The sequence below is a fragment of the Helianthus annuus genome, chromosome 2, assembly GCF_002127325.2.
Source record: "Helianthus annuus cultivar XRQ/B chromosome 2, HanXRQr2.0-SUNRISE, whole genome shotgun sequence".
In the NCBI taxonomy this organism is placed as follows: domain Eukaryota; kingdom Viridiplantae; phylum Streptophyta; class Magnoliopsida; order Asterales; family Asteraceae; genus Helianthus; species Helianthus annuus.
In genome coordinates, this window is record NC_035434.2 from 105,553,437 (window position 1) to 105,562,482 (window position 9,046).

Here is a 9,046-nt window from a genome sequence, read left to right on the forward strand (position 1 = left end):
CAAGAACCGAAGGAACAACACCTGAAAGCAGTAAAGCAAATACTACGTTACATCAAAGGAACTAAAGAGCATGGAATCATCTACAAAAGACAAGGAGGATGCAAGATCACAGGTTATAGTGACAGTAGTTTTGGAGTTAATACAGACAAAGGAAAAGGAACAACTGGTCTGGTATTCTACTTCGGAGAGTCACCTATAACCTGGTGTACACAGAAGCAACAGACAGTGGCACTATCATCATGCGAATCAGAATTCATGGCAGCCACTGCAGCAGCATGTCAAGCACTATGGCTTAAACGATTGTTAAGTGAAATCACAGGCTGGAAAGAAGAGAAGATAACACTCAGAGTAGATAATGTTTCAGCAATAGCACTCATGAGAAATCCAGTCTTTCATGGAAGAAGCAAGCACATTGACACACGCTATCACTTCATAAGAGAATGTGTGGAAAACGAAGATATCACTGTGGAACACATAAGTGGAGAACTACAACGAGCAGATATACTAACAAAGGCACTAGCAAGAATCAAGTTTGCTACAATGAGGGAACTGCTCGGAATTCAAGACTTAAAGCAACTTATGGATGTTCGAGATTAAGGGGGTGAATGAAACCGGTTAATCTCTTAACATCCCGTACATAGTTAGATAGTTAGAATATATGTTACTTAGCGGTTATGAAGTTCAAGGACCAAAGTTGACAAAGTTAAAGATGGTAACTACCATCATAATCGAAAAGGTGTGTCTCCACACACACACCTATTCCGAATCGGTACAAGGCAACAAAGGAGAAGACGCGACTGTTGGATTGAACGGACAAGGATCATCACACCTCTTCAAGATTCAATCACAACCATACATCCAAGAGACGTGTCCTTTCACGAAGAGACGCAACCATTCACTCGTACCCGTAGAAAACTATAAATAGGGTCATGTAATTTCATTTGTAATCACTTACTTACTACTCTAAATTCGATTGTATACATTCATTCGGTTATTACAAGTTATTGTTATTCAAGTTTATCACGCTCATCTAGAGATCAAGATCCAGTTCGGGCCAACATCTTACAACAATACGCCACCCTTTTCGACAAACCACAAGGCCTGCCACCCACCGGCCCACACGACCATTACATCCCAACCCTATCCGACGCGAAACCAGTTAATGTGCGTCCATACCGCTACCCTCATTACCAGAAACGAGTAATGACTGACTTAATCAAAGAAATGTTAAAAGATGGGATCATTCAACCGAGTACCGGTCCGTATTCTTCGCCTGTGCTTCTGGTTCACAAAAAAAATGGTTCTTGCCGTTTCTGTATGGACAATCGAGCCCTCAATGCCATCACAATCCGTGACCAATTTCCCATACCTACCATTGATGAACTTTTAGACGAATTGCATGGCGCACAGTTTTGCTCAAAGATCGATTTAAGAGCCGGTTATCACCAAATTCGGGTAGCTCCGTGTGATGTTCCAAAAACAGCATTCGAACAATCGATGGGCACCACGAGTTTTTAGCAACGTGGTTCAGTCTCACTAACGCTCCGTCTACGTTTCAATCAGCCATGAATGACCTCTTTCGCACGGTATTAAGGTGTTTCGTTTTGGTGTTTTTTGATGATATCCTTGTTTATAGTCTGTCATTGGAAGCAGATTATGAACACCTTAAAGTAGTTCCGAAACATTGTTAGCTTACCAGTTTCATGTCAAAGAATCCAAATGTATTTTTGGCGCTACATCCATACCGTTTTTGGGTCATCTTGTTTCCGTACACGAGTTCAAGCGGAACCGAAAAAGCTACATGCCATTCAATCCTGGCCAACTCCGTCCTCAATGACGACACTTCGGGTGTTCTTGGGTCTGACCGTGTACTACCGCTGGTTCATCAAAAACTATGCTCGTATAGCTGCACCATTAACTGACATTCTCAAGTTGCCAAAATTCACATGGTCCACCCATGCGGAAGTTGCCCTACAACAACTCAAACAAGCAATGGTTCAGTTAATCACTTTAGCGCTGCCGGATTTTTCACAGCCCTTCGACATCACAACTGATGCGTCTAGCTTGGCGATTGGGGCTGTTTTGGCTCAAAATGACAAACCGATCAGTTTCTTTTGCAAAACGTGTGCCCTCGTATGCAGAATCAATCAACTTACAACCGAGAACTTTATGCCATAACCGAAGCTATTAAGAAATTGAAACAATACTTGCTTGGTCGCAAATTTTGCATCTTTACGGATAATCACAGCCTTAAACACCTACTCACTCAATCGATTCACACTCCGGAGCAGCATCGAGAGTTAGCGTCTGAGCCAGAAGATATGTCTATCACTGATATCATCGGGGATGCGACCTCCAGGATGGCAATGTTGAATACCTCCCCATCGCCGAGGTCCTCATCGGGGTGGTCCACGTGAAACACTAGGACCTCGTCATGGTCTAGATCGATGATGAACGACCAATCCTCAAGGGACATCTCAGCAAGTGGAATGGCTGGGATAGGTATAACCTCAACGATGTGCTCACCATCAGGGTGTCCAATGATTAGTTGGTCATGCAGCTGCGGGGGCAAGGCGAGAACATCGTCCACCAGAGGCACATCGCCATCAGCAGGGTCAGGCAAAGCAAAAGGTTGAAAATTATCAAGGTCATCGTCATCCGACATAAAGTCGGGATCCTCCTCTGGGTCTGAGTCGGTGTCAGAGGTGAATACCTCCTCAGCTGGTCCAATCTAATCATCGGAGACAAGCTCCATGTGGTCGTGGTCGTCAGACAGTCCGCTACTCTCGGGTGATGACATGATGACCTGTAAAATGAATGTTATGACATATATATATGATGTGTTGCAAACGCATCTTATTTCCTTGTGTATTTTGTATATTATTTTAGTAGTTTAAAGTCATTTTTTTTATAATATTTAGACATATATTTTATTATTTATTATTATTACAGGTCCTGATGCGAATAGAGCGGAAACGAGTAAGAATGAAATAATCAGTCAGTTGGGTAGAGTAGAAGGCCAATGACCCAATTGAAATCGCAGCTACTTTCTTTTAGTAGACAAAGCCCACTATAACCAATTGGGGTGTCCCAGTTGGCCAGTCCCACCCTTTCTCTCCCCAGAGACCCGGGTTCGACTCCAGGGAAGGTCACCAGCCTCCCACCACTTCCATGGGGAAACGGATCGACTTGGTATAGGGTATTAACCCCCAGGTGGCTATGGAACTAAGCTAACCTGCGGAGCAATGAATCAATTTTTTAAATTGGTTAGTTAGTGGGCTGCAACAATTAATAGGCCTAGGGCCTTGTGATGACGGCAAAGAGTATGGCGCAACTTTGAGGGTATTTTATTATTTTGGAGGGCAACTACTATATGGAGGCATCACAAAGGGGATTGAAGAAGAATTTTCGGAGGCAGTGGACGAAACAGAAGTGGCATCAAGAGATATATTTTTTGAAAGATTTCAAGGGTGAAGGAAGGCTTGGATAGAGGAGTATTAGCCTAAAATTCATAGCTTGTTCGGTTAGACTTTGTTTTTATTGTTTTCAGTTTCTTTAGACTCGAGTACTTGAAGAATGTTTTCTGAATTTAATTGCTTTGAATATATTTTTGTTTTGTTCTTAAATATGCTTGGCTAAATTTCTTTGTACTACCTAGGCCATGGATAATTGTTAATTTATTTACGGTTTCTTGGTTTGGTTAATTAATGTTTTGGCTAAGTGTTATGGTAAAAGTGTTCTAAACTAGGTTCTAATGTTTATGCGTATTTAATAATTGATAGTTTATATTTGTTCTACCTTTTCTTGGTTAAAATTGATTGAGTATTAATTAAGCTAGGGTTAGGTGATTTCGTTAACTTTGTGTTTTCGACTAAATCTTGTGGTTGCTAGACGTAGTAAACCCTAGGAATAAATTAATAAACTATTTGGTAATTAAATATTCTACCATCTTTGAGACCGAGAGGAGATTAGATGTCGGGTTGTCTTAATCATTAGACGGGTTAGGTGTTAATTGCGCGAGAGTGAATTACCCTAGGTTTTCTTGTGATTTTTAGCAAACCGTGTTAGAACCTAATTAGAGTCACCACCCCGTACATCCCTTACACTACTAGGATGTACCGTTTCTAGTGAGGCCGAGAGGTAATCTAGACATTGGGTACCATAACCTAGTTAGAGAGACCGAGAGGTGATATGACATTAACCGGTGAGTTTATACGCTCTTCTTGACCCTAGATTGTGACCTGTTTGGAGAATGATCTGCCAGCTAGTTTAGGTCTTGTTTGGTGAACTTTAAGATCCCGGTAGCCAAAACTTAGTTATTCCATTCCAAGAATCGTGAGTGAATTGACATGCATCTTGCCTAGGTAGCCACTTTTCCATCATCTGAATTCACCTAAATTCGTTATATGTTTGCTCTGCTTTCGTATTTGCTTTCTTATTTAATTTTAGTAGTTAATATAAATCAAAACACTCATTAAACATTATTAGACTAGGACTCGACAAAAGTTTAGTATCGAGAGTCGCGCCATTGTGTCCACGGATTGATACTCGATCTTACCGACTTGACTACATAACGACCGGTGCACTTGCCGATTGTGTGTAATTAAGCTAGTTTGACCATTTAATTTGGTGTTTTAAAAATAAAATAAACATTTTACACATCAAGTTTTTGGCGCCGTTGCCGGGGACACATAGCGCTTTCGAGGACAACCCGAGTCGGGGATTTAGTCACTTTACTGCTTTCTTAGATTAGTTTAGTTATTTATTTTTTCTTTCTTTAGTTAAATAATTAAAAATAAAAAAAAATATATAAAACCCGAAAATTCAAAAAAAAAATACTTTAGTTTCCCTTTCTAGTCTTCTAGTGATTTGTGCCATTTGCTTTTCTACTTATGCGCACTCGTTCTTCAGGCACTCCTGAAAGATTCTCCGTTCTCTGAGCCTGAGTCTGTATTCCACCGTCGCCTGCTTCAGCTAAAATTTAAGGTACCCAAAGTTGAATTTAAATTAGAATCTGTTTTAGAAATGGCTGCACCCCGTAGGACTGTCGCTGACCAAATTAATGTTACCCCGCCCACATCCGCTCCAGTATCACTCAACCCACTGTTGAGGCTAATAACTGGACCATTCCTCCTGCTCTGATTAACACCATCGCTCAAAATGTCCAGTTTCATGGACTTCGCGATGAGGACCCAGACACTCACCTCACTAGATTCTCTAGGGTCTGCGACAGTTTCGAGTTAATGGTGTTACTGAAAGTGCCGTCAAGTGTCGCCTCTTTCCATTCTCTTTGACCGGTCAGGCTGTTGTTTGGTTGGAATCCTTCCCACAGGGATCCATCACTACCTGGACTGAGCTTTACACTAAGTTCCTTCAGAAGTACTTCCCTCCAGCTATGATAGCTCGCCTTAGGAACATGATATATGCTTTCACGGAGCAGCCTTGTGACACCTGTGTCACTTCAACTATCAAACAAATACCAAACCAAAGAAATATTGTATTTCATACTTGGGATTTGTATAAACATGTGTATCATTTGCACATATCAACTCTTGTTCGATTTCGGGCTCTAAATCGCTTTGGAAGGTTATACGCGCACTGATGCGTAAATATAACCAGTTTAATGCAACAAACACTTCGGAATAGTGACATAGGCTTAACGTTGACATAACTTAGAAATAAGTTTTGGAAGGCTTGGTGTGCCGAAATCAAGTTTATTCGCTTACAGGGACTAAAATTGACAAACTGCGAAAGTATGCCAATTTGAACTGTAACAAACATTCCGTAAAATGATCATAAGTTAAACACACCCTAAATATCCTTTACATAGCTTAGAAATAGGCTTTGAGGGGGTCGGTGTGCTAAAATAAACTTTATGCTCATTCAGGGACTAAAAGCGTCAAAAAGTGCATAAGTTTGCATTTTCGCACATAACTTACGTTCTGAATACAACTGGACATCCAAAAATTTATGTAATCATTAAAATACTATGTTTCAGTGATTGGCTTGTCAAAAATCCATTCTTCCGGCACTTTGGACCGTTTTTGCGTCCGTCACGACTTCCGTCGTAATTAACCGAACAACGCAATCGTACGGCCAAACGAACCGACATCCGACATATTTTTGAGCATGTTTCATGTTCCCTATGCTTTAACATCCTTGTGGAGCTTAAAAATGGGTTTGACGGGTGTTAGAAGTGCCAAAACACGACCATACGCGCAGAGGGACCAAAACTGCCAAAACTAAAATATTGCTGGTCTGAAGGGTCCTTACGGACCGTATGGACCTGCTTACGGTCCGTAAGCAACCCCCAGAATAGCAGAAGTGATTTCCCGCTTGCTCCAGCTATTACCCACTTGTGCACATGGTTTTTGGTAAACTATGGGCTGGTTTGTGTGCCCATCAAGGTGCCCAATCAGAATATGGCAAGTGTACGGCTTAGATCGTGCCCCCTTTTGCAAGAAACGATCCTAACGGTTGTGCCATGCCTATATAAACCCAACTCATTTCATTCATTCCTCACATTTGAATCTGATTCAAGCTCTCTAAGTGGAAGTATATGCTTCTTACCTGAGAGTGAATCGGATCAAATCTTGCGGGGACCTTCTGTAAGTATTCTTTCGTGCTTTTCATTCGTTTTTATCATTAAAGTCAAACTGCATTTGACTTTCTGCTTTGACCAGTTTATGGTCAACACGAAGTTCGTTTGAACTTCGTAACGTGAGCGTAATCACGATGGTTATAATCCCTAGTGACTATACCTACTGATTACCACGTTATCTAGGCTCAGTAACGAGTCGTAGTTTCGGCCAAAATGCGTTTTCTCGCGTATTTTATAACCAAACTACTCTAGGGTATTAAAACCATTTGTTTTAATACCAAACCTGTTTTCTGACTTAACAAAACCTGTCCTAGCACGTTTAGCTCGTCACTCTTAGAATTGTGCTTGTCTAGGGTCGTAAAGGTAAGCGATCTAAATAATCGCTTATGCTTACGAACCCGACCCATTTGGTCGATCATTAGGATCCGACCAAACACATTAGGTGACCATAGTTGTATAGGGAATAACCTTCTGAGGTTATACCTTATGGTCACTTCGTTTAAGAAGTTGTATGATAGGTAGTTTATATGCCTTAGGAAAATTGCCAAAATACCCTTTTCACGCATAAATTCATTTTAAGCATATGTAACCTAAATTTTGACATCTAAACTGATTAGGTAACTATATTAGACACGTAAAGGCATATTTTACTTATCATACGACTAGTTAAGCGGTCCGAACGCGTTTTACACGAACGACACGTTAAAGTAGCATAAGCTACCTAAACGGGTCGTAATGGGTCATAGGCACTTAGGTTAGGTTTCATTTTAGTATGTAGGCTTTGTTAAACCACATCATATGAGTTCCAATACTCATTTGGTTTACGAAACCTCATACTATCCAATCTCTTGATTTAGGTCCGGTTATTTATGTAGCTATCTATATAGGGTGCCGTTTGATTTCCGTGAACCCTCTAGCTTGGCTTGGTTGTTATTCAAGACTTCTAAGCACCCTCAAGTGAGTACATAGTCCCCTCTTTTACTGTTTTCAAACATTTTGGGGTGAATCACATGTGCCTACTTGTTACTTTCATGCTTTTCATGTTTTCATATCATATACTTGCTATGTTCATTAGTACACTATTAGTACGTGATTTCATTATGTTTTTGCTACGTATGTCCATTGTGTGCATACTTAGTACATCGTTTTACATGACATTTTATGCTATGTATGTCCATTGTGTGCATACTTAGTACATTGTTTTACATTACATTTCACGCTATGTGTGTACATTTGATTACATAAATAGTGCATTGTTTTCACATGCTTACATTTTGGTATGACATTTGGTTTGTTTAAATGGGACTTATATACATTCATTAACATTAGCTACGCCGTTCGTTAGTAGGTAGAGGTACCATAGGAATTGACAACTCCCATTCCTGACATCCTAGGTATGTTTGGATGAAAGGAATGACCGAATTCGATATACATTAACTCAGATGAACCTTTAATTTGTTTAAAGGTTTATCACCATAGTCGCAAGGCTTGAATGTATGCATTTTCACAATACCGCATAAATGTTTGTATCAGTATAGCATGCATTTCCACAAAACATAACTTTGATTTAAACCAAGTTTTACTTCAATACTTTGTTTTGTGCATTTTACCTATGGTCTAGTTGATGCATTTCACTTGCCATACATATCATTTTGGTTACACATTACATGATTTACATTTGACACGTAAACATTTTTGACCTTGGTTATGCATTACATGATTTACATTTTGACATAAACATTTTGACATATTATTCAATAACATTTGACAATTGGTTTAAACATAGACATTTTACTTTGGTGGTTTGTTTGGGTAAGTGATTTAAGTAACGCGGCATGTGTAATGTGATACAAGCATGGTGGATATGCCGTTGGTACTTCCTATATACAAGTGCTTGTATTATATTATATGTCGTAGCGTTATTTAAATCATTCAATTTAGACTTATACATTTGTACAAATAACATATTTTTCACAAGACATTGTTTTACAAACAACTTATCTTATACAAAACTCATTTTTACTTGGTTATTCATTTAACCTTACATTATTCTTTTACATATACATATTTATCATCGCTTTTCAAATGATTTACAAAACAAAACATTTTTACAAGGATCATGACTGAATTTTGTTAAACAACTTTTTCCAAACTTATAAGTCATGAATCCTAAATCAATAAAACCTATGTTCTCGCCGGCATTTTTATGCTGACGTGCCTATTTTCACATGTGTTTCAGGAGATGATGCATAGGATTGATCAAGATACACATAGGCGGACTTGGGCCTTAGTGACAATAAAAGATGCAAGACTAGTTAATTTTGTTATACTTCTTTGTTTGTTAAGACATTGTAACTCTTTTTATCAATAAAACAACATTTCAATTTTCCATGTGTTATGAAACAATGATTCTGTTACAACACTCCCCGACGATTCCGCCACGTT